Source organism: Geotrypetes seraphini, chromosome 5 (genome assembly GCF_902459505.1).
Source record: "Geotrypetes seraphini chromosome 5, aGeoSer1.1, whole genome shotgun sequence".
Lineage (NCBI taxonomy): Eukaryota > Metazoa > Chordata > Amphibia > Gymnophiona > Dermophiidae > Geotrypetes > Geotrypetes seraphini.
Genome location: NC_047088.1, coordinates 228084333 through 228110737, shown reverse-complemented (window position 1 = coordinate 228110737; position 26405 = coordinate 228084333). Strand labels below are relative to the sequence as shown.

Sequence of the window (26405 nt, the reverse complement as noted above, 5' to 3'; positions counted from 1 at the left end):
CCGATGGGCAGGGGGTCCGGAGAGAGTGCGGAGGGGGCCTGCCCCCATCCGCACATCACGTCAAAAAGACGGCGCCGGCTTAGACGCCCCTTGCGTCTGAGGTTTCGGCTGGGCCCCTCTGCCCTGCTGCGGTGGGCGCCTGGGCGGAGGCCTCGAGAATGCTGGTGTAGACTTTTGAGGGTATCGCCGCGGCGGAGGTCTAAATGGCTTCTGCGGCGTTACCCGTGGTTTAGGACGGACCAAGGAGGCGATGGAGCGCTCGTGTTCGGACAGGCGTTTGGTCGCCGCCTCCAAGGACTCATCAAACAATTCCGATCCGACACATGGCAGATTGGCTAGGCGCTCCTGCAAGTTCGGGTCCATATCAACCGTTCGGAGCCATGCGAGACGGCGCATCGCTACTGCAAAGGTGGAGACTCTGGAGGCCAACTCAAATGCGTCGTAAACCGCATGAAAAAGGTATAGGCGCAGCAGTGACAAGTTGGCCATAAATTTACCAAAGTCCCCCTTATGGGAATCCAGCATGACCCCATGATAATGGGGTAATGCCTTCACCATCTGCCTCAGATAAGATGAAAAAGTGAAAGCATAATTAAGGACCCTGGCCGCCATCATGGAATTGGAATAGAGGCGGCGATCAAACTTGTCCAAAGTCCGCCCTTCCCGCCCGGGAGGGACCGCAGTGGAGACCCTAGAAGGCTGGGACTTCTTTAACGCCGACTCCACCAGCAACGACTGGTGAGACAGTTGCGCCTTCTCGAAGCCCTTACATGGGATGGTACGGTACTTCGACTTCATTTTAGATGTAAGAGGGGAGTCCAAGTTCCTCAGGAAGGTCTCATGGAGGACTTTATTAAGAGGCAGACGAGGGGTCTCCCTCGGGGGAGAAGGTAAATCCTGCTCCTTCAAAAACTCCTTGGTGTATTGTGAACCAGACACCAGATCCAGGTCCAAGGCCCTCCCCATATCAAGCACAAATCTGGAAAAAGAGGAGGGTTTGGACGGAGGGGAGGGCGATCGAGAGGCCCGCGGTTCCAAAAAGGAAGGGGAAGCCTCACGGGAATAACGAGGTTCCCTACCAGACCCCGAGCCCCAAGAGGCCGCCCCGAGCGATCTCGACGGGGTCGGGGACCGCCTATGCCCCGAGGAACCCCTGTGTGAAGTCCCCGGGGTACGAGGCACCGAGGTCTGCCCCTTCCGTTTCGGCGAGGAGTCTCTCGACAACCCTCCCTCGGAGGAACGGAACAACCTCGGATTATCGAGGCGGAGCTCCGAGACACATAGCGTCTCAGCCCGGGTCGGCGAGGAGCGACCGCGCCTCCGAGGAGACCCGCGAGAATGCTTGGGCTTCCTCGGCCGGCGCTTCGCCCGAGGCCGACCCGAGGACGAGGAGCCCCGGGAGGACCTCGACGAGGAAGAAGTGGAAGAGATCCTCCGAACTCTCCGCACCTTGTCCCGAGGCCGCACACTCCGTTCTGGCTGGTCGACCAAGGTCGAGGGCAAGGTCGGGGTCGAGGTCAGAACCACCCCGGGGGCCGAAGTCGAGGGCACCGAGATCGAGGCCGCCAAAGCCGGCTGCAGGTGCGCTAAGGCGCCGGACAGCTCCGAGGTAATGAGGGCACGGAGCAAGTCCTGAAAAGCCGGCACCGCCATCATGGCTGGTAGATCCGGGGCCGGCGGGTGCTCCCTCGAGGGCGACCTCGGTCTCGAGTATTCCCGCGGGGCACCCGACTTCGACGCTCGGGGCAGGGCCGAGGACGACCCACTCGCCCCCGTCGAGGATCCCGAGGATGGCTTCTTCGAAGTTGGAGCTGAGGAAGGAAGAGAGGACTTACCCCCCGTCGACTTCGAAGTCGAGGTCGGCTTCGAGGAAGCAGGATGTCTCGGCGAGGCCGAGGGAGTCGAGGCCGAGGTCAAGGCCGGGGCCAAAACCGAGGCCGACGTCAAGGCCTGCTCCGCGGGGTCGACAGCAAAGAGCTCCGCCATTCTGGCACGACGGCGGCGGAGAGCTCTTGGCTGAAAAGTCGAGCACCTGGGACAGGAATTGGTGGGGTGCTCGGGACCCAGGCAAAGTAAGCACCACCGGTGGGGATCGGTGAGAGAAAGTAGCCGATCGCACCGGGTGCACTTTTTAAAGCCCGTCAAAGGACGGGACATGAAATCGAAAACAGCCGGGAACGGAACGAGGTCCCGCGGCCGCAGCTACCGGGAGCCCCCGGAGCCGAACAAAAAATCTTTTTTTTTTCTTTTTTTTTTTTGACGATTAACAAACACACGAACGAATAAAAAAAGAAAGCAAGCACAGCGACCGAGAAAAACTACTCAGACGCGGTGTCAGAAGGCAAAAAAGAGAGAGCACAATTTCCACAGGGCTTCTGGCTCCGCGGAAAAAAACTGAACTGAGGAACACGAGGTGGGGATGCGCCCTCTAGTGGGCAAGAAGGCATGCACATGCGTGGTGCAGCATAGCAAACTTGAAACTTCAATCAAGATTGCTTGAAAAGCTGTCCGCGCTGGGGGCTCCGTAGATGACGTCACCCACATGTGAGAATATATGCCTGCTTGTCCTGGGATAAAGACAGAGTCCACGGGGATGGGCTGGGGACGGGAATAGAGCCCAAGGGGATGGGACAGGGATGGAAGCAGAGTCCACTGGGTTGGGGCGGGGATGTGGACAAACTTTGGCCCGTGTCATTCTCTATGAATATCTACAAGCACCTTTCCATTTAGGGGTCCTTTTATCAAGCTGCGGTAGGGGTTTAACATGCGTAATACCACGCGTTAAACCGCATGACATGCTAGCCGCTAACACCTGCATTGAGCAGGCGTTAGTTTTTTAGCTGGCCGCGGGGGTTAGCGCATGATGACATGTCCGACGCGCTAACCCCGCTAGCGCGGCTTGATAAAAGGACCCCTTAGTTTCTACCAAGGGAAAAACGTTTTCACTCAGATTTCTAGAACTATCCTGAGGACTCTCTATGTCACTCAGGTACAGAGAGGGCCACAGAGACAGCATCCAAGATGCCACCGAGTATAATTACGCAATATAAGTGCTGTGAAAACACGTATACTGACCTGAAAGTGGCACTGAATCATCTATGTTCACTTAAAGGGAGTAGATGAACAAGGGAAAGTTGTGACAAGGGAAAGTTGATATCTGAACTGCAAATACTAAAGACCATAAACAGTAATCTAGCTAAGCAAACAACTTCCACCACCACCACAAAATGGTTTTCCTATCATACAAGTGTGCAGAGAGAATAGCTGCTATCTGTAATGTATAAGGGTTTTATGCCCAGCAGAACAATTAAAACACCTTCAAAGCGTTTAATGGGCAATGACCAACTGGGAGTTTGCAGGGCTGTTAAAACTTACTTATTTTAAAGTAGCATGAAGAGAAATCGACAGGCTGGAACTTGTGTATTTTAACTGTATCGGTCTTCTTTGTTATGCTGTTCTATTTTTTATGAATGTTATTTTGAAACCTGTTCTGGGCATTGTCAAAATACGCTAAACCATGAAATAAATAAAAATATTTTTCTGGATAAAAGATCTTTTATAAAATTACCCGAGCGGTTAAATTCATAAAAGTACGCCTTGCAACATGGCAGCCCGTAGTTTTAAGAAAACCTGGGTATCAGCATGTTCAGGATGGTTTATAAGCAAAGAAAAAGCAAAGTCAAAATTAATGAGCGTACTTTATACACAAACATTTCCACCTACTCCTGAGCAAGTAGAAGTGTCCAGGGCTTCATTCCAGGCTCAATTTCTGCCACTTTACCCCTAATATTTCATGAAGATACATAGATATCTATGTATCCTTATAAAATGGACACCTACTTATGCATTTACGAATTTAAGAAGACCCAGCCTAATTGATTGCTTGTTTTTTTATTTTTCATTATTTATGCTTGATTTTTGATGCTTTTGTGATTGATTTTTGGAGGGGATTTCAAACACACCTCATAAAATTCTCTCTCCCCCCTTTTTTTCCCCACATCGGATGCACGTCTGCACTTTGTATTTATTTATTGAATGATATTATTTTAAAAAAGGGTAGTTATGATGTACAGGGCAGGGTTTATTTAGACCTATGGTCACTCGTATGGAAATTTGAGCCTGTACTGAAATTCCCTTATTCAGTTGTTGAAAATTGCAAGATTAAATTTACAGTGCAGGTGCTAAGCAGTGTTAGAGGTTTCTACCATGGCCTGGAGTGCTAAATGCTCCAATGTTGCTCCAACACTCATAAAATTCCTATGAGCGGAGTATTTAGCGCTCCAAGCTGTGGTAGAAACCTCTACCACAGATTAGTAAGAGGGGGGGTATGTTCCATATTCAGAAACTAATTACACCTCTATCACAACATATCGTACAAATAATTTTTCATTAACATAATTTCCAGTTTACACTGTCCAGAAAGCTCACCTGTCTTTAAGAATGGCAGCAGTCAACCTGAACTGGTTGAAAAAGCTTATTAAGAATCTGTATTCTTGTCACATACGGTAGGTACCACTCGTATCCCCTACCTTAATATAGAACCATACTATGCAAAAGAGCAAATAGACACTCCTTGCAGCTGTGGTTCTTTTGACCACACGTATGCCATGTTATTTTTTGTTTACGAGACCTGAAATGAGAAGTTTGCTTATATAAACGCTAACTTTGAAGAGACACCAATGAATTTGATGCTGAAAAGATGTTCAACAATTAGACCATTTTTGTTATGTCAAGGTTCATCGTACAAAATAAAAACTACAATTCTTCAAAGACAGATCTATAATATTCCACCTCTATTTTAGTTCCCTTTGGGGCTTGGAGTAACAGAAGAGCAGACCCTGATACCACTAAGATAACAGGATACTGAAATTTTAAAAAATTGTGAAAAGATATACTCCGTGATTCACCATTTCCTTGCTCATTTCTGGTTTGTCTTTTCATGCCACTCTTAAAAATCACCACCATTAGAACCGGACTTTTTAGTTAACCCAAGACAGTCATAATCAGTCCTTGTCACTCACCCAATTATTTCACAATAAAAAGAGCATCCAAAAGCCTTTAATCCCAAGCAGTCCATAGAAAACATGCTAGCTCATGAAAGCCAATCCAATTGCAGATTCTAGTTCTTTTAAGAAATACTATCCCTCCTAAGCAAGGATATGGAAATATACTTAGTGCTAGAAATACCAATATGGTTGTACTGGATAATGCAAGCAACTAGGAATTTATAAATTCATTCATTTTTATAGCCCATCCTTCCCAGGAACCCAGGACGGGTTACAAGGATACACAAAAGGCCTGTTTTACAAAGCCGCACTAGCGGCTGCGCTGCGGTAACGGTCCCGAAGCCCATAGAGATTTAAAGGGCTTCGGGGCCGTTGCCGCATGACTTCGTTAAACAGGGGGAAAGTTTTCAGAATTCTAGGTTGGCCAATATACATACAGTAGTCCCCCGAAATTCGCAGGGGTTGCGTTCGTGGAGTGACCGCAAATGATGAAAAAACACAAATATCGGAAGAGTACTGTAATCAGCACTCTCCCTTCTCCTCCTCCTGTCCTGGCATTCACTGCAGTCAGACTCCCCGAGTTGCGCACCAGCCCCTTAAGAGTCCCAAGTTGAATGCTGAAAATACCGCGAATGAGTAAGGAGGCACCGGGGAAGGGCCTGTCATTAAGATGTCCCGGCGCTCACTGCTGTCAGACTCCCCGAGCTCGCGCACACCAGCCCCTTACTAGTCCCCAGGTGAATTCTGAAGCGAGGGAAGACGCCAGGTTGGGAAAGTGAAGGCTGGCTGTGCGGAACTGGTAAGAGAGCTTTTCCATTGGTCAGTCATTCGCGGTATTTTCTGACTGGAAGAGGCGGTCAGAAAATAACACGAATGACTGAGTATGTGAATCGCAAATTTGTGGGGGTATATTGTACACATATACAATATGATACACCAAAAAGTTCAATAAAGATAATACGCTTCACATAACACTTTAGCAAATAAAGAAACAATTAGGGGAAATAGCAACTTGGAGGAAACAGCAGGCTACCCCTCCCCCCCACACACACACACACAGAGACACACTTGGAACATGAAAGGGTGAACTCACAAATAATACAAAGAAAGATTACTATATGACATACAGAAACTATAATAATGCTATATGTACATAGATGGAATATATAGGTAAGATATACATATATTTCACTCATGTATTGTAATACCATACTGAAGCTTGTACATTGTAACACCTTTACCAAAGCTAATGGGTTGTAACACCTTTACTGAAGCTCATGTAAACCGCTCTCAATTGGCTCCCCAGTCATTAGTAGTGATACAGAAGTGTCCAATTAAGATTATGTGCAGACCATTACAGCTTTCAGAAATTGTTGAAAACCAAGCTGTTGGTGTATGCATACTTATGATCTGTCTTTCCTAACATTGTTTGGGCATTTTTGTAACATTTTAATACGTTATTGAAGAATTTGTAGGTTTTGTTTCATATGTGTTGATATTATCTTGAAGAATGATTTGTATTGTCTTTGTTTTCGATCTATGTATGTTTATTTGAAAACCGCTGTGATTCGAGACGGTATATTAAGTTTTTAAATAAATAAACAAACAATAAATATAAATATAAATATAAACCTGCTATGGCATCCTTTCAAAGTCACTCAAAACAGAGGGCCTCTTCTATCAAACTGCGCTAGCAGTTTTTAGCGCACAGAGCCACGCTGAATGGCACACGCTGCTCCTGATGCTCATAGGAGCTGTACGAGGGTTGGGAGCAGCGCGGGCCATTCAGCGCGGCTCACCATGCTACATACTGCTAAGAGGCCCAGAGTGTTATTATTAACAGCGACATACGAAGGGCATTCAATCATTTATCTACCAGAGTATGAGAGAAAGTAGCAAGCGTTTTGAAACATGTATGTGCATGTTGTGACATGTCTCATGGTTATTCATGCACAGTTGCGGCTCAGTGCCAGTCTAACATTCCAAGAGACAGGATATCAAGATTGTCCTCATGTGAATCGAGTAAGAAACTGCTAGATTTGGATACAATTTTCCAAAAAAAAAAAAAAAAAAGAGGGGAAAAAGCCAAAGAAGATCCATGAACGCATGACTGCAGTTTATGGTGAGTAAAATTTTGGAGCAAGCAGTTTAAGTGGGGTAGAGAATCCATTGAAGTGGGGTAGAGAATCCATTGAAGATGAACCTCACATTGGACAGCCTGTGGAAGCAACTTCTACAGAAATGTGCAAGAAAGCTAAGGATTTAATTTTGTCAAACAGACAAATTAAGGTTTCCTGAATAGCTGAAGGAACGGACATCTCGGCAGGTATAGTTTGGAAAATAATTCATGAAAAGTTGGGCATGTCAAAGAGTAGTGCAAGATGGGTTCCAAGAATGCTGACACCATGTAAGAAGGCCACGAGGCTCCAGTGCTGTCAGGAGAACTTGGAGATGCTCCATGAAGATCAAGTGATTTTTTTTTTCATAGTTTGGTGACTGGAGATGAGATTTGGGTCTATCACAGAGATCCTGAGTCCAAAATGGAGTCAATGCAGTGGAAGCATAAATCATCCCCAACCCCCAAAAAAGTTCAAGATAGAAAAATCTGCAGGCAAAGTCATGGCAACTGTTTTCTGGGATGATGAAGAACTTTTACTTCTGGAGTTCATGCCACACAAGACAACCATAGCCAGGGAGAGTTACACCAACACAATGATCGCTTTAAGGGATTCAATCAAGGAGAAAAGACGAGGAAAACTTCACGACAATGCACCGGTGCACAGGCTGCCATCTAAGAATGTGGAATTCAGTAGCTGAACCATCCACCCTACAGTCCTAACCTGGCTCCCTCGGATTATTTCCTGTTCTGAGTTTTGAAGAAATCTATCTGTGGACAGTGGTTTTCATGTGATGAAGACATAAAGGAAGCTGTGATGTCCTGGTCTGAAGGTCAAACAGAATAATTTTTTTTTCAAAGGGGTTTAAGTCATTGCAGGAAAAGTGGATGAAGTGTATGCAGCTATCAGGGGACTATACTGAAAAATAAAACAAAAACATTTTGAAAATTATTTTCTTTCCTACTTTACTCAAACACAATATCAAAATATATCCTTCCTAGTAAAGGAACCCATATAGAATTTAGTGTTTACAAATGAGAAAAAGGTTTCTGATGTTACAGTGGGTGATCATCTGGCATCCAGTGATCACTGCAAGGTACGGTTTAATATTAAAACGGGTATAGAGAGCACTCATTCAAAAGTAAAGGTTATAGACTTTAAAAAACTTTGTTCAGATGAGGGATTATGTCAAGGAATTGTTGTCTGGAAGGGAATATCTGGAAGGAGTAGAAATGCGGTGGGCAAACTGAAAGAAGTTATTGTAAGGGCGACAAACCTTTTTCTGAGGCAAGTAAGTAAAAGAAAGAGGAAATGAAGGCCAGTTTGGCTCTCAAAAGTAGTAGCTGAGAAGGTAAGAAATAAGAGGTTAGCTTTCATAAACTACTATAGAAAGAGGAAGACAGGCAAAAATATCTGGAAAAGTTAAAATAGGCTGGTTGAGTAGTCAGGAAAGCAAAGATGCAAATGGGAGAAAAAGTAGCCGACATGGTAAAACAGGGAGACAAAATATTTTTTAGATATATCAGTGATAGGAAGAAGTGCAAAAGTGGCATTGTGAGACTCAAAAATGAAAGGGAGGAATATGTAGAAGCTGAAAAAGAAAATGCTAAATTGCTTAACAAATATTTCTATTTTGTGTTCACAGCTGAAGATCATGGAGCAGGACCACAGAAGACAAATGTGAATAGGGATGGGGTTGTGGTAGACCCTGATCGATTGTCAGAAGTTGTGTTCGTGAGGAGCTAACTAAATTAAAGTGATGGGGCCGGATGGTGTACATCCGAGGGTGCTAAAGGAACTTAGAGAAGTTCTGGTTGCTCCACTGACTGACCTTGTCAATGCTTCTCTAGAGTTAAGAGTGGTACCGGAGGACTGGAAAAGGATGGCTGTCCCTTTACATAAAAGTGGAAGTAAGGAAGAAGTAGGGAATAACAGGCCAGTAAGTCTGACTTCTGTGGTAAGCAAATTAATGAAAATGCTTTTAAAACAGAGAATGGTGAAGTTTCTGGAATCTGGTAGATCATGTTTCTATAACTTGAGTTCTTTCACTTCTTTGTCTTCCCCAGGGCAAGCACCTGTGGGGAGGTGGACATGTGCCAGTTATCTTTGAGTTTATAAACTATTACTCAGTTCGCATCAATGTTTCACCTGTATGATGTTGTTTTATTTAGAAACATAGAAATATGATGGCAGATAAAGGATAAATGGCCCATCCACAGTAACCATTATCTCTTCCTCTCTCTAAGAGATCCCATGTGTCTATTCCACACTTTCTTGAATTCAGACACAGTCTTTGTCTCCTACACCTCTTCTGACAGAGTGTTCTATGCATCTACCACCCTATCAGTAAAAAAGTATTTCCTTAGATTACTCCTGAGCTTATAACATCTTAACTTCATCCTATGCCCTCTTATTCTTTTAAAATGAAAGACTTATGTCGTGCAGATTTACGCCACGTAAGTATTTAAACATCTCTATCATATCTTTCCTCTCCCGCCTTTCCTGCAAAGTATACATATTGAGATCTTTAAATCTGTCCCCATACACCTTATGATGAAGACCATGTACCATTTTAGTAGCCTTCCTCTGGACTGACTCCATATTTTTTTAATATCTTTTTGAAGCCAAGGTCTCTAGAACTGCACACAATATTATAAATGAAGTCTCACCAGAGTCTTATACAGGCATCAATATTTCCTTTTTCCTACTGGCCTAACCTCTCTCTAAGAACCTTAGCATTCTTCTAGCTTTCAATGTCACCTTTTCAACCTGCTTGACCACCTTAAGATTGTAACATACAATCACACCCATGTCCTGCTCTTCTGTCATGCACATAAGTTCTTTACCCTCTAAACTGTACTGTTAACTAAAGTTTTTGCAGCCCAAATGCATGACCTTGCATTTCTTAGCATTAAATTTTAGCTGCAAAATTTTAGGCCATTCTTCATGTTATTCACAGCCTCCGGGGTGTCTACTCTATTGCAGATTTTGGTATCATCCGCAAAGAGGCAATCTTACCCAACAGCCCTTCAGCAATATCATTTATAAAAATGTTAAGAACAGGCCCAAGAACAGAACCTTGAGGCACTAGTAACATCCCTTTTCTCAGAGTGATCTCCATTGATCACTATCTTCTTTCGCCTTCCACGCAAACAGTTCTTGATCCAGTCTATTACTTTGGGCCCATCCCAAGGGTACTCAGTTTATTTATTAGACCTCTGTGTGGAACACTGTCAAAGGCTTTGCTAAAATCTAAAAACATCACATCTAGCTCACTCCCTTTATCCAATTCTCTGGGCACACAGTCAGATTTGTCTGACAAGACCTACCTCTGGTGAATCCATGTTGCCTCCGGTCCTGTAATCCACAGGATTCCAGAACCTTCGCCACTCTGTTTTAAAAGCATTTCCTTTAATTTGCTTACCACAGAAGTCAGACTTACTGGCCTGTAATTCCCTACTTCTTCCTTACTTCCACTTTTGTGGAAAGGGACCACATCCACCCTTCTCCAATCCTCCGGTACCACTCCCGACTCTAAAGACTCATTGAAAAGGTCCGTGAGCCCCAACAGCCTGTGCTCAAGCTCCTGACTAATCAGGGATGGGAGCAGCTATACAGGGGACAGCCCCTGAGCTATAAAAAAATACCAGCAGGCTGGCTAGCTGTGTGTCTCCGAGGGGCTGATCCTCCTAGCAGCAGACTTCCGCGGTGCAAATCTGTATCTTCTCCCAGGCAGAGGTCCCAACAAGTAGAAACCTCTGGGCACTGAGCCTCCAAACAAATACTAAGAAAAAATATCAGAAAATAATAAAACCACTGAGCAAAGCAGAAACTCTTCAGAGCAACTTGCTTGCAGAAAAACTGAGGGGGCAGGAGCAGCTCCTGGGAGGGAGGTGGACATAACAACAAAAGAATAGCTTTACTGGGTAAAACCAATGGTCCATCAAGCCCAGTAACCCGTTCTCACGGTGGCTAATCCAGGTCACTAGTACCTGGCCAAAACCCAAGGAGTAGCAATAATCCATGCTACCGATCCAGGGCAAGCAGTAGCTTCCCCCATGTCTTTCCAAATGACAGACTATAGACTTTTCCTCCAGGAACTTGTCTAAACCTTTCTTAAAACCAGCTACGCTATCTGCTCTTAACACAACCTCTGACAATGCATTCCAGAGCTTAACTATTCTCTGAGTGCAAATAAATTTCCTCCTATTGGTTTTAAAAGTTCCCTGTAACTTCATTGAATGTCCCCTAGTCTGTAATTTTTGACAGAGTGAAAAATTGATCCACTTGTACCCGCTCTACTCCACTCAGGATTTTGTAGACTACAATCATATCTCCCCTCAGCCATCTCTTTTCCAAGCTAGAGAGCCCTAACCATTTTAGTCTTTCCTCATACGAGAGGAGTTCCATCCCCTTTATCATCTTGGTCACTCTTCTTTTAACCTTTTCTAGCGCCACTATATCTTTCTTGAGATAAGGAGAATTGAATGCAATACTTCAGATGAGGTCGCACCATGGAGTAATACAGGGGCATTATAACATTCTTAGTCTTGTTAATCATCCCTTTTTTAATAATTCCCAGCATCCTGTTTGCTTTCTTGGCCGCTGCCGCACATTGGGCGAGGTGGAGGTGACAGTTTTCTGCAAGCAACTTGTGGGTTCAGATACAACACCCTACATTTCATGACCACTAGACACGTTGCACATTAATAAATGTATTCTACAGTAAGTATTCTACCTGAGGCAATCGAGAGTGAAATAACTTGCCCAAGGTCATAAAGAGTGCAAGAAGCATGATTTGAACCCTAGTTTCCCCAATTCTTAATCTGCAGCTCCTCCTACTTCAGATATGGTAAAGGTGTTCGATAATCCTGATGCCAGAAACCTCCAAAGAAGATTTAATGGGTCCGTGTCAAAGGGCAGGCGATGAGAACTTTGCTTGCAAGTATTTAAAATGCCAATTCTAATTGCAAGTACAACCCAGTAAGGCCAAATCTGTGGTTTTGGGCTCATAATGGTCAGTAATTGTTTCCATGGAGCAAGCAACTTTCCAATGAGATAGAGGTTGCTACTGCATCAATTTAAAGACCACAACATGAAACTTGAGACTTGATGACTGTTAGTTTTTAGGTCTAAACGTGAAAGCTTGGAAAATTTTGCAAACATAAACAATTTGAGGTTTATAGATGTTCTAAGAAGCTGTCCATTTGGATCTGGTTTTGGCGATATCACTTGAATCAGAAACTTCTACTATTACTTTATGAATGACAAATTAAACCACAGCCCAATAAAGAATAGAAATGATTTTTCTTAAGTGACATGATATAGATCTTTTCAGATGTTACTAGAGCCACACAAGTTGCATGTGAATTATTCTTACAATGCCACCAGATGCATACTGCTGTGGGTCTAAATTAGAGATGTGTGTTCATTAGTATGTGTTTGGTTTGTTAGTGCACCTTACAAAATGTTGTGTTCACTAAATCAGTTGAACCCAAGTTAAATTGTTCTACCTTGTGTTAAATATTTTTTATTATGCTGAAAAAATAGCTTAAAAATGGCAAGACATGAGCATAAGCCAGAAAATAACTCAACAATGAATCAAAAACGTTTCCTGCGTCATCCTCACTTGCTTCTTCCACTTCATCACCTGCTTCGTGCACTTTTATGCTGGACTGTACTTCAGTCAATATTGCTTGGAAAACTGCTTCTGGGTCAGGTTCAGTACAGGTTGCCACCTCATCATCCATTGCAACAAAACGTTCAAAATCTACTCCTTCGCATTCTACCATGGAGATGGACTGTGATGGGGACAAAACATCATACTCTTGGGTTGTGACAAATCCAACTTTCTTGACACACTTCTCCATCATTTCTGGCTGAACTTTATTCCAAGAACACTATGGCATGAGTTAGGATATTTCTTAAGGTCCAGTCCTGTCTCATATAAACTTTTAATCACCTGGCCTTTAAATAATTGACATCATTAATGAATCTCAAAGTGAAGCCTCAGCCCCAACACTCCACCGCAAAAAAGCGGACAGCCAATGATGAGGCGCCACTGACTTTATTCCAGGCAGAACTAATTCAGAGGACAGAATCCAGAATGTTAACTAATACCGTGGATGAAATTGCTTCCACAGGCAAACCACATGTTTGTGTTTTAGTAACAACCCACTGTTGGAGCTAGGCTCATAAGTGCATTTTAAATGTTTTGATGATGCCTTGGTCATGAGGTTGGACTTCTGAGGTGGTGTTTGGAGGCAGAAATTTCAGTGTCACGTTTGTGAGATGATTCACTTGCAAGTGGTCAAAAAATTTGTTTACTGTCAGTAGAATAGTCTGTTTCTTCTTCTTCATTTCTCGGTCAATACCCCTTACCCACTCCTCAAATAGGGCATCAGTCATCCATGCGCTTTTGTTTAATCTCCTACTAACAGGGAGGTCTTCAGACTTCAGGTTCTTGAATGCACGTGGCTTTACCAATTTACCAATCGCCAAGGTTTCTTTCCGGTTGAGCTAGAATAAAGCAGAACTGTGAAAAGTTATTTGGAAAGTTTTCTGCTCTTACATTTGCCATCCTTCAAGATGAGGCTCCTGTCAGGCATCACCTTGAAAAAGAGTCTGCACTCGTCAGCGTTAAGGATGTCGTCATCTTTGAAGCCTCTGACAAGTCCGGAAACTTTCTGATGGAACTCTTCCCACAACTTCTACTGGAGCATTACTGGATTCATCACACAAGACTTTCTAGGAGATCTTGATTCGCAGTTTAAATTTCTCAAGCCAAACACTTGAAAATCTGTCACGCCAAATTCCTGTGTGAATATTTTAGCAACTTCTTGAATCATCGGCCTGGAAATTCGGGTGTTAACTGCCCCCCATTTGTTTGAACCAGCTTCCTTCCCATATCTCTCCAAGTACTCATGTTTATGTTTTTGGAGGTTGTTAATTGTGGCTTTGCTAACATCAAAATGTCCCTCCATCTTTCTTTGGCTGCTTCTTTCCAGAAAATGTACATTGAGAGAGTTCTTTTTAAGTTCTTTCCTTTGGGCCATCATGTCTGTGAAATTTTTCAGTACAGTAAATGTAGGATGTACCTATAATTCAGACCAGTCTTTCACGTTGAAAAAATCTTCAGTAACATGTGATAAACAATAGGACATTAGGCCTAATCCAACATGTGGTAATAAAACATAAAAAAAGAACTTATACTAAATAAAAAATAATACACCTAAAGGGCAAAGGGTGTAGAGTGGACTCAACTGGTCAAGTTATAGAGGGTAAATTGTGTGTCACAGTCCAAGTGGTAAAGATACAACTTACAGAGGTGGTCAATATATAGAGGTCAGTCTTCCACTGAGTACATGGTGCATGTCCGGTCTATGAAAATTAGGTCAACTTAAGGAGGTGGTCAACTATATATTTATATTGTATATGTAACAACAGATTGAAAGCCCCTTTAGCCAAGCATTGTCTTGAGCACAATCATAAATTTGTTGATTTACGCTGCTGTGTGATAGACCACATCGGACGTGTTACACCCTGAGGCAGCAGAATTGTGAAACGCTTGCCACCGTTGGTGTACCAATCAACAGAAGATAAGTTGAAAATAATTTTCTTCTATCTTTTAATATCTTCTCTAAGCAAAGCACAGAGCTTTTTCCATTTTGACAGAGGTTTTTTACCTATGAGGTGATCGCTTAACCACCTTAAAACCACTTTTGTGGAGGTGGGAGGGCCCTTGTCTGAGGCTTTTTCCTCCTTTTGTAAATCGTTATAAAGCACAGTTACTTACCGTAACAGGTGTTATCCAGAGACAGCAGGCAGATATTCTTAACGTATGGGTAACGTCACCGACGGAACCCCGGTACGGACACTTTTAACTAGAAAGTTCTAGTTGACCGCACCGCGCATGCGCGGGTGCCTTCCCGCTCGACGGAGGAGAGCGTGGTCCCCAGTTAAGATAAGCCAGCTAAGAAGCCAACCCGGGGAGGAGGGCGGGTCCTAAGAATATCTGCCTGCTGTCCCTGGATAACACCTGTTACGGTAAGTAACTGTGCTTTATCCAAGGACAAGCAGGCAGCATATTCTTAACGTATGGGTGACCTCCAAGCTAACAGAGGGGGAGGAGGGATGGTTGGCCATTAGGAAAATAAATTTTGTAACACAGATTGGCCGAAGAGTCCATCCCGTCTGGAGAAGGCATCCAGACAGTAGTGAGTAGTGAACGTGTGAACTGAGGACCAAGTGGCAGCCTTGCAGATTTCCTCAATGGGCGTGGAACGGAGGAAAGCCACGGAAGCAGCCATAGCTCTGACTCTGTGGGCCGTGACAGCACCTTCCAGTGAGAGACCGGCCCGAGCATAACAGAAGGCAATGCAGGCAGCAAGCCAGTTAGAAAGCGTCCGTTTAGAGACAGGGCGACCTAAACGGTTAGGGTCGAAAGATAGAAAGAGCTGAGGGGATGAGCGGTGAGCCCTGGTGCGATCAAGATAGTAAGCAAGGGCACGCTTACAGTCCAGCGTATGCAGCGTCCCCAGGATGAGAGTGGGGTTTGGGAAAAAAGACAGGCAAAACAATGGACTGGTTGAGGTGAAAGTCCGAGACCACCTTGGGAAGGAACTTAGGATGGGTGCGCAGAATCACCTTGTCATGGTGAAAAACAGTGAAAGGTGGGTCGGCAACCAGTGCATGCAGCTCACTAACCCTCCTGGCAGAGGTGATGGCAATGAGGAAAAGCACCTTCCATGTCAGAAATTTGAGTGAAGTAGTGGCAAGAGGCTCAAACGGAGGTTTCATGAGGGCTGACAAAACCACATTCAGGTCCCAGACGACTGGAGGAGGCTTCAGAGGTGGTTTGACATTGAAGAGGCCTCTCATGAACCGGGAAACCAGGGGATGAGCCGTAAGAGGTTTTCCGAGGATAGGCTCATGGAACGCAGTGATGGCACTGAGGTGGACTCTGATGGAGGTAGACTTGAGGCCAGCGTCGGACAGAGAGAGCAAATAGTCCAGTACAGTTTCCACCGCCAATGAAGTGGGATTGTGGTGATGCAGGAGACACCAAGAGGAGAACCTGATCCACTTCTGATGGTAACATTGGAGGGTGGCCGGTTTCCTGGAGGCATCCAAAATGCGACGGACAGGCTGAGACAGATTCTGTGGAGAGGTCAGCCCGAGATAAACCAAGCTGTCAGGTGGAGCGAGGACAGATTGGGATGTAGTAGAGACTGATGCTGCTGCGTAAGTAGAGTAGGAAACACAGGAAGAGGAATGGGCTCCCTGGAGCTGAGCTGGAGCAGGAGAGAGAACCAGTGTTGGCGAGACCACCGAGGAGCGATGAGAATCATGGTGGCATTGTCTCTGCGGAGTTTGAACAACGTCCGCAACATCAGAGGAAGTGGAGGGAAGGCATAGAGAAACCGACCCGTCCAGTTGAGCAGGAACGCATCCGGGGCCAGACGATGAGGAGAGTAGAGTCTGGAACAGAAAAGGGGCAGTTGATGGTTGTGAGGAGCTGCAAAGAGGTCCACCTGAGGAGTGCCCCACCGATCGAAGATGGAGTGGAGTGTGGTTGGATCCAGAGTCCACTCGTGAGGTTGAAGGATGCAGCTGAGATTGTCGGCCAGGGAGTTCTGTTCGCCCTGGATGTAGACAGCCTTGAGGAAGAGATTGCGGGCCGTGGCCCAGGTCCAGATGCGGATGGCCTCCTGACAGAGGAGGGGAGAACCGGTGCCGCCTTGCTTGTTTATGTAATACATGGCGACTTGGTTGTCTGTGCACAGGAGAAGAACCTGAGGGTAGAGAAGGTGTTGGAAAGCTTTGAGTGCATAGAACATGGCCCTGAGTTCCAGGAAGTTGATATGATCCAGAGACCCTGTGTGCGAAGTTCTCCCAGGTGGGCTCCCCATGCGTAGGGGGAGGCATCCGTGGTGATGACCATGGAGTGAGGGGGTAGATGAAAAAGCAGACCCCTGGAAAGATTGGAGGAGTTCAACCACCATTGAAGAGATCGCTGAAGAGACGATGTCACACAGATGGGATGAGAAAGAAGGTCCGTGGTCTGAGACCATTGGTTGGCTAGAGCCCACTGAGGTGTTCTGAGGTGGAGTCGTGCCAGAGGGAGCACATGGACCGTGGAAGCCATGTGGCCCAGGAGGACCATCATCTGCCGAGCAGGGATGGAGTGATGAAGGAGCACCTGGCGGCAAAGATGGAGCAGGGTCTGTTGACAGTCGGAGGGGAGAAACGCCCTCATCAGAGTGGTGTCGAGAACTGCTCCAATGAACTGAAGTTGCTTTGTGGGAAGCAGATGCGACTTGGGGTAGTTGATCTCGAACCCCAGAAGATGGAGGAAAGAGATGGTGTGTTGAGTGGCTTGTAGCACAAGCGGAGACGTAGGTGCTTTCACCAACCAATCATCCAAGTGGGGGAACACCTGGAGGTTGTGAGACCTGAGGAAGGCCGCCACCACAATAAGGCACTTGGTGAACACCCTGGGCGATGATGCGAGGCCAAAGGGTAGCACTTTGTACTGGTAGTGATGGTGCTGTATCTGAAACCGGAGGTAGAGACGTTAAGTCTGATTGATTGGAATGTGAGTGTAGGCCTCCTTGAGGTCTAGGGAACATAGCCAGTCGTGTTGAGAGAGAAGAGGGTAAAGCGTGGCAAGGGAGAGCATTCTGAACTTTTCCTTGACCAGACACTTGTTGAGGTCCCTGAGATCGAGGATGGGACGTAGGTCTCCTGTCTTCTTGGGTACCAGGAAGTAGCGGGAGTAGAATCTCTGACCCCTTTGGTCTTGGGGGACTTCTTCGATGGCATTGAGAAGAAGGAGGGATTGAACCTCCTTGAGAAGGAGGAGGGTTTGAGAGGAGTGAGAAGCAGACTCTACGTTTAGGAAGATACTTTTGTAATGAAGAGAGTTGTTGAACCAGATACTTCATGTAGAAGGAGAAGTGAAAGGTGTAATTATTAGCTCTGTTTGCAAGCATTGAATTTTGATAAAGGCGCTTACCAAATTTATCCATCGTTTTGCCCTCTCTGCCAGGAGGGGTAGAAGCATAAATACTGGATCCCTGGGTTTTCTTCAAGGTGGATTCGACAAGAAGAGATTCATGGGGTAGTTGGGGTTTGTCAAACCCCGGGATAGGGATGACCCTGTAGAGACTATCCAGTTTTCTAGGGGCCCCCGGTACCGAGAGAGGGTTCTCCCAATTCTTGTAGAAAGTTTCCCGTAAGATGTCGTGGACAGGTAACTTTAGGAATTCTTTGGGGGGTTGCTCGAAGTCTAGGGCATCTAAGAAAGCCTGTGAAGGGAAAAAAGCAAAAAAGGAAGAAAATTACGCGAGCGGGAAGGCAAAGTAGAAAATTTCAATAGCCGTTGAAAGCACATGCGTCTTCTTCGCTCCGCGGAAATGAAGAAACTGGGGACCACGCTCTCCTCCGTCGAGCGGGAAGACACCCGCGCATGCGCGGTGCGGTCAACTAGAACTTTCTAGTTAAAAGTGTCCGTACCGGGGCTCCGTCGGTGACGTCACCCATACGTTAAGAATATCTGCCTGCTTGTCCTGGGATAAAGCCTGTACTGTGTTGACATTGTTCCACTCGATAGTGTGCATTTTTCATAGTGAAAGTGCGTTGATACATAATTATTGACTTTTCACAATATCTGAGTCTATATATTTATAAACACTCGAAGGGAAGTTGGAAAGAATTCCACAAGCCATACTCTGCATTCTTTACCTCCATCAGGGCAGTACTACCAGTCCTGCATTCAGGGGCCCGGAGCTGACAGGGGGCCCGAGGCAGGGGCGCCAGTAGCTCGCCAAGGCAAAGTGAGTCGATCACCCAGGACTCACTTTGTCTTGGCGATCTAATCTATCGAGCCGATAAGTCTTCTTCTCCCCGACATCAATTCTGCAGTCGGAGAGGAAGTTCGGGCCAGCCAATCGCTGCCTGGCTGGGCGGAACTTCCTCTCCGATTGAAGAATTGACGTCAGGGAGAGCATGCGTCGGCGTCGGCTTTGGGGCCTGTTATCCATTGGTGGGTCCTGTTCCCCGATGGCAGCAGCAGTGGCAGTGGCTTGGGGAACGGCAGGGAGAAAGAAAGAAAGGGGGCAGGCAGGGAGACAGAAGGAAAGAAGAGAAACAGAAAAAAAGAAAGGGGGCATGAAGAGAGGAAGAAAAAGTTGGGGGAGGGAATGAGGTGTGGAGGAGAGAAAGCATACAGGCTGATAGAAGGGAAGAAAGATTGGATGCACAGTCAGAAGAAGAAAGTGCAACCAGAAATCACCAGACAAGGTAGGAAAAATGATTTTATTTTAAATTTAGCAAAGTGGAGGCAGTATTACCACAGTTTTCAAAGGAATTTGCCCAAATAACTTAATAGTTAACTGGGTAAATTCCCAGAGATGAAAACTTCCCTTCACTTACTATGCACAGTTCTGAATTTATATCTGCTGTCTATATTTTACAATATGGTCACCTTTTACTAAACCGCAATAGTGGTTTTTAGCGCAGGGAGCCTATGAGCGTCAAGAGCAGCGCTGGGCATTCAGCGCAGCTCCCTGCGCTAAAAACTGCTATTGTGGTTTAATAAAAAGGATGGAGGGTATATTTGTCTATTTTTGTATGCTATAAAAACCAAATACAGAGAGAGACTGAGAGCTGTTGACGAAGAGCTACGTGTGTGTCTTTCTTCGATTCCAGCCAGAATATCAGCTTTGTGTTCAGCCAAACAGGCCCAGGTTTCGCACTGAATAAAGTATTTTATAATTTTTCACTATTCTGTTTACTTAATATTTCATAATAAAGTAATTATAAAATACTTTCTTTGTGTTTATTTGATTCCTATTCAAGAGAATTACTATATAGTCAATATAGGCACAGAGTTAAATTTTTTAACATTTTCTAATGGTGGTGTGCCTCGTGATTTTTTTCATGAAACAAGTGTGCCTTTGCCCAAAAAAGGTTGAAAAACACTGGTTTATAGCTACTGTGAGTAAAATTCAGATACTGGATGTTTAGTGCAGCTTAAAAAGAACACTGTTTCCCCTGTATGAGCACCACTCAAAAAGAAGGGGGGACAGTAGGGGGTTCTTTTGAATACAGCAGAGAAAAACCCCTTCATTGTCTATCAGCTACCTCTCGTAGTTGTTCTGTTACTGATGCACATTGTATACACACCAGGGAATTATGTATCATAAAAATTGGAATAATGTACAGAAAAACAATACAACATATTGAACGGAATAGTACCGTAGAATCTCAGTTATCCAGCACCCACAGAGATTGATGGATACAGGATAACTGTTTTTCTGGTCAATTCCCCTCCCCCTCCCACCCTGAAGCACCAGAACAGCAGCGGTTCTGAACTGCAAAGCTCTCCTCCCTCCCTCAAGCCCTAAAGAGGCAGAAGCAGGCAGCGGTCCTGAACCACAAATCCCCTCACTCACTCCCGCCCTCTCTCTTCCTTACCCAAAGAGCAGCATGCGTCATAAGTGATGCATCAGAGGAAAAGCCTTGTCGGGACTGGCTGGAAGCAGCCTGTGCCTCTTGCTGACTGCTGCGCTTCAGGTAAGGAAGAGAGAGAGGGAGGGAGGGAGCAAGGGAGTTTGTGGTTCAGGAACACTGCCTGCTTCTGCCACTTCAGGGCTTGAGGGAGGGAGGGAGGTCGGCTTTGCGGCTCAGGACCGCTGCTATGCTGGTGCTTTGGGGTGAGAGGGAGGGGTGTTCGTAGCTGTTTTAGGGCTTGAGGGAGGACGTGAGGATTTGAGGCTCAGGATGCTGCCCCTGGTGCTTCGGGGGACATTTTTTTTCCGGTTGTGTGAGAGTCCCAGTTAACTGAGACCCAGTTAACCAAGACTCTACTGCATTTGCAATATTCTAGAAATATATGCAGGTACTTTAACACTTGGCTCTCAGTAAGCCCTAGTTCTCCAGCACAGTGTTTTCCTGTTGGACACATGAACAGTAATTCTCAGCAGTACTCTAACAGAAATTGAGGTTACTAACAACCATAAAATAATTTACCAAGTAATGTTTTTGGTAAGTTGCCAAAGGACCACCAGGCGCTTCTCTAGCCTTTAGTTTGCTGATGAGTATCCAAATATGGTTAGAGAAGAAGTCTGAGAACCAGGAAAGCCAGGGCTCAATCCCCACTGATGTTGCTTAAGATCTTGGACAAGAAACTTAATCCTCCACTGTAAGCCCTCCAGGGACATTAAAATATCTACTTTACTTCAACGTAACTTGCCTTGAGCCCTTACTGAGAAAGAAGTGGATAGGGATTTAATAGTAGACATTCAGAATATATCTAAAAAACGGGAAGACTTACTAATAGGTGATCTTAACAAGCCGGATGTTGATTGGGGTATCTCTATAGTGAGGTCTTCTAGAAGCAGGGAGATCTTGGATTCTCTACAAGGAGAACTGTTCCAGCAATTGGTAATGGAACCCAAACAGGATAGGGTCATACTGAACTTAGTGCTTATAAACGGGGAAGTGTTTCTGATGTTACTGTGGGTGATCATCTGGCATCCAGTGATCACTGAATGGTACAATTTAATATTAAGATAGGTATAGAGAGGGCTCATTCAAAAGCAAAGGTTCTAGACTTTTAAAAAACTAAACTTAGTTTGGATGGAGGTTTATGTCAAGGAATTATTGTCTGGACGAGAACAACTGGAAGGAGTATAAATGTGGTGGGCAAAACTGAAAGGAGTGATTGTAAGAGCGACAAACCTTTTTGTGAGGCACGTAAGTAAAAGTAAGAGGAAAAGACCGCCGCTTTGGTTCTCAAAAGTACGGTAATAGCTGAGAAGGTAAGGAACAAGAGGTTAGCTTTCATAAGCTACAAAAGATCGCAGAAAAAGGAAGAAAAGCAAAAATATCTGGAAAAGTTAAGAGAGGCTGGTCATGTAGTCAGGAAAGCAAAGATGCAAATGGAAGAAAAATAGCTGACACGGGGAAACAAGATATTTTTAAGATATATTAGTGATAGGAAGAATTGCAAAAGTAGCAAAGATGAAGGGGAAGAATATGTAGAAGCTGATAAAGAAAAGGCCGACTTGCTTAACAAATATTTCTGTACTATGTTCACGGCTGAAGCGCCAGGAGAGGGACCGCAGAAGACAAACGTGAATAGAGATGGAGGAGTAATAGACCTTGATCAATTTTCAGAGTGTTGTGTTCGTGATAAGCTAGCTAAAATAAAGGTAGACAAAGCGATGGGGCCGGATAGTGTACTTCTGAGGATGCTGAAGGAACTTAGGGAAGCTCTGGTAGCTCCGCTGACTGACCTTTCAATGAGTCTCTAGAGTCGAGACTGGTACCGGAGGACTGGAGAAGGGCAGATGTAGTCCCTCTCCACAAAAGTGGAAGTAAAGAAGAAGTAGGGAATTACAGGCTGGTAAGTCTGACTTCTGTGGTAAGCAAATTAATGGAAACACTTTTAAAACAGAGAATGGTCAAGTTTCTGGAATCCTGTGGATTACAGGACTGGAGGCAAGATGGATTCACTAAAGATAGGTCTTGTCAGACAAATGGATGACCAGAAAATTAGATAGAGGATGTGCGCTAGATGTGGTATATTTAGATTTTAGCAAAGCCTTTGACAGTACTCCACATAGAAGTCTAATAAATGTGACGGGCTGGGTCAAAAACTGGTTGAGTGGAAGACGACAGGGGGTAGTGATCAATGGAGATTGCGCTGAGGAAAGGGATGTTACCAGTGGTGTGCCTCAAGGTTCTGTTCTTGGGTCTGTTCCTTTAATATTTTTATAAGTAAAATTGCTGAAAGGTTGTTGGGTAAGATTTGCCTCTTTGCGGATGATACCAAAATCTGCAATAGAGTAGACACGCCGGATGGTATGAATAACATGAAGAAAGACCTGGACTTGAAGAATGGTCTGAAATTTGGCAGCTAAAATGTAATGCTAAGAAATGTAAGGTCATGCATTTGGGCTGCAAAAACCCGAAGGAACAGTAAAGTTTAGGGGGTGAAGAACTTATGTGTACAACAGAAGAGCAGGACTTGGGTATGATTGCATGTGACGATCTTAAGGTGGCCAAACAGGTTGAAAAGGTGACGGAGAAAGCTAGAAGGATACTAGGTTGCATAAGGAGAGGTGTGGCCAGTAGGAAAAAGGAGGTATTGATGCCCCTGTATAAGACTTTGGTGAGACCTCATTTAGAATATTGTGTTCAATTCTTGAGGCCACACCTTCAACTAGAGGTCGCACCTTCAAAAAGATATAAAAAGGATGTGGTAGGTTCAGAGGAAGGCTACTAAAATGGTGTGTGGTCTTCCCCATAAGGCTTATGGGGACAGACTTAAAGATCTCAATCTGTATATTTTGGAGGAAATGCGGGAGAGAGGAGATATGATAGAGACGTTTAAATACCTATGTAATGTAAATGTTCATGAGTTGAGTCTCTTTCATTTGAAAGGAAACTCTGCAATGAGAGGGCATATGTGAGGGCGTGGAACAGTCTCCCGAAAGAGGTGGTGGAAACAGAGACTATGTCTGAATTCAAGAGGGCCTGGGATAGGCACGTGGGATCTCTGAGAGAGAGAAAGAGATAATGGTTACTGTGGATGGGCAGACTAGATGGGCTATTTGGCCTTTATCTGCCATCATGTTTCTATATTTCTAGGTGTGATCCAAATCCAAAATTCAATAACAGATGGTAGAGTGTGAAGTAATACAAAACATTACAAATGTCACTCAGAACCTACAGAGCAATTCTGGACTACCATAAGAGCAATAACTTCCACAAGACATACGACAAGCATCTACCTAAGAAAACATAATACAGTACCACAAACACTGCAGTGAACACCAGAACATTATTAAACCTATTGGAAACTAAATAAACCAAATTAGAATAAATCAATTGTGCAGTCAGTACCAACAGAAAACCATCTCTTTCATAAATGCAGAACACAGATCTTCACCAAAAATAGAAGTACAAAAAAAAAAAAAAATTAAACTGAACACTCAAGAAGCCAGGCTGCTCATACCATGCAACACCAAAGAAATAGAAGGTAATGTGTACCCCCCTGTACTATGCAAAATATTAAGACAGTAGATGTAAATTTCCAAATAGTGATATACAGTACTCCCCCAATATTCACAGGGGTTCCATTCAAGGAACCCCCGCGAATCTTGAAAAACTGCGAATACGGTTTTGAGCGGGGGAGACAGGAGAGGACAGCCGGAGAAGCAGCCGGAGCACTGGTGAGTGAAGGAAATCACTTGCGGTATGCTCCGACCGCCTCTTCCTGTACTAAAGTCGGGCCTCACCAATCAGGAGCTGTTTTGACACGCAGCTCCTGATTGGTGAGGCCTGACTTTAGTGCAGGAAGAGGCGGTCGGAGCATACCGCGAGTGATTTCCTTCACTCGCCGTCACTCCGGCTGCTCTCTCCTGCTTCTCTGGCTGCCCTCTCCTGCCTGGTCATTTGCAGTTGGAAAATATTGTGAATGACCGGGACCGTGAATTGCCAACCTCGAATGACCAGGGGAGCACTGTATTCCAATTACTACATAAAATTAACAAATGCAAATAAAACAAAAAATGGAAAATAATGCCATGTTATTGGACTAAATATATCTTTCAATCACCATTCAGAGGCCAAAACCTCCTTCCTCATGTCAGGACAGTATACTGCTGTTATGGTATCCTGAACTGAGGAGAGATCTTGGTCAAAAAGGTATTAAAATTAATCCAATAAAAACACCTTTATTTCCATTTTCTATTTTTACTCGTTAACATTTATTAACACAGCAACCATACTATTTTACCTTAAACTAAAAATAAAATTCTTTTTCTACATTTGTTGTCTGGCTATTTACTTTTTTCAGATGTGTTGGTACCAGTCTCAGGTTTCTGCTTTTTTTTTTGTCTTGTCATGACTTCCTGTCCAACAATTTTCTCTCCTCCTTTTCATTTTAGCTTTCGTTATTGTATCTTCTTCTCTGCATTCAGCATCTTCCCTCTTTTTTTCCCTGTTCCATCCAACGTGTATTCTCTTTCCTCCCCACTTCCATCCAGTGTCTGCCCCCTCTCTCCTCCCTACTTCCATCCAGTGTCTGCCTGGTGCCTCCTCTCCCCTCCCTGCTTCCATCCAGCATTTGTCCTTCCCTCTTCTATCTATCATTTGCGTCCCTCCCCCCCACTTACATACAATATGTGCCTTTATGTCATCCCCGCTTGCATTCAGCATGTGCCCTGGCAATATATAAGGAAATCATGTCCAAAATAAAAGGTAAAAAAATGCAGTTAGTTCAAAACCATAAATTTCCAACTGTAGTGTTTTGGGGATACTAGAAACAATAATCACATCAATTTCTGCAGGAACTTGCTGGACAAGGAACACTTGCTGTTAGCACATGTGTTGTAATACTACTAGTACTTGTCTCACTTTAAATAGTGAAACCAGTGAATCTGATTATTGGAAAGACAAGTTCGAAAGATATTTCATTGGCTTTTTGAAGCTATAATGTACCTTCTAAGGAAGTAATTCCGATTTCCTTTCCGCACATAAATAAATGCTTATGGTGCACGTAAGACAGCAGACTGTACTACTCACGGACCTCAAACATCAGCAGACAAGTAGATGGGGGGGGAGGAGAGCGAGATCTTTTTTTTTTTCCTTCTGTTAGCCCCCTGCTAATCCTCAGTTTTTCCCCTGAATCAAGCTGTACTAGCTCGTCCTGGAGCTGGGCAGCTAACCGCAGGACGATGGGGGGGGGGGGGGGGTGGATCCTCCTCCTGGCCCTGAGAAGCACGGGTAAGGCCTTTGCTTTTGTTTCTGTTTCTCTTTCGGAACAGGCTGGGCAAAGGGCCGGTGGCTCCTCCCCTCTCAGCTCTGTGTGAATGAGCTCGAGCCCCCGACGCCGAAGCGCTGCACCGGAGTGGACGGCCAGCCTGTCATTCCTTCTCTGCGGAGGCGGGTTTTCCAATGACGCGTCAAGAAGGATTCAGATTAACCCTGCAGAGTCCAGAATGCGAGTAACCTTTTGGAAACAGGCTTCATCTTTGACGAATGCTACGGGGCCAGCCAGTCATTGCCCCCTCTTACCGACTCTGACTGAGCAATCAGACTGCACTGCTAAAGCATAAATAGAGGTTAAAGTTGGTTAGGTGTGAAAAAGTGACCTTGGGTCTGGGACAAGAAGCAAATTGTCTTTTTTGTTAGGTTTTTGTACCACCTGTTATGAACAAGCAAATGAGAACCTCCAGGCAGAGGCAGACTGACTAATTGAGGCAATATG

General features: G+C 44.8%; 1 protein-coding gene across 5 annotated transcripts in view; it reads right to left on the bottom strand.

Moving 5' to 3' along the window:
* The window catches only part of GTDC1 (glycosyltransferase like domain containing 1), a 395866-nt gene that overhangs the window by 368383 nt on the left and 1078 nt on the right, over positions 1–26405 (bottom strand). Inside the window, exon 1 of one of the 5 annotated variants that reach the window (XM_033946585.1) lies at positions 25637–26207. The exons of 1 other annotated variant lie outside the window; for it this stretch is intronic. The gene's annotated coding sequence lies outside the window, so the exon portion shown is untranslated. Of the gene's footprint in view, positions 1–25636; positions 26208–26405 lie in introns of those variants that run through there. 3 more of the 5 variants (XM_033946586.1, XM_033946582.1, XM_033946583.1) reach the window with 3 other exon arrangements.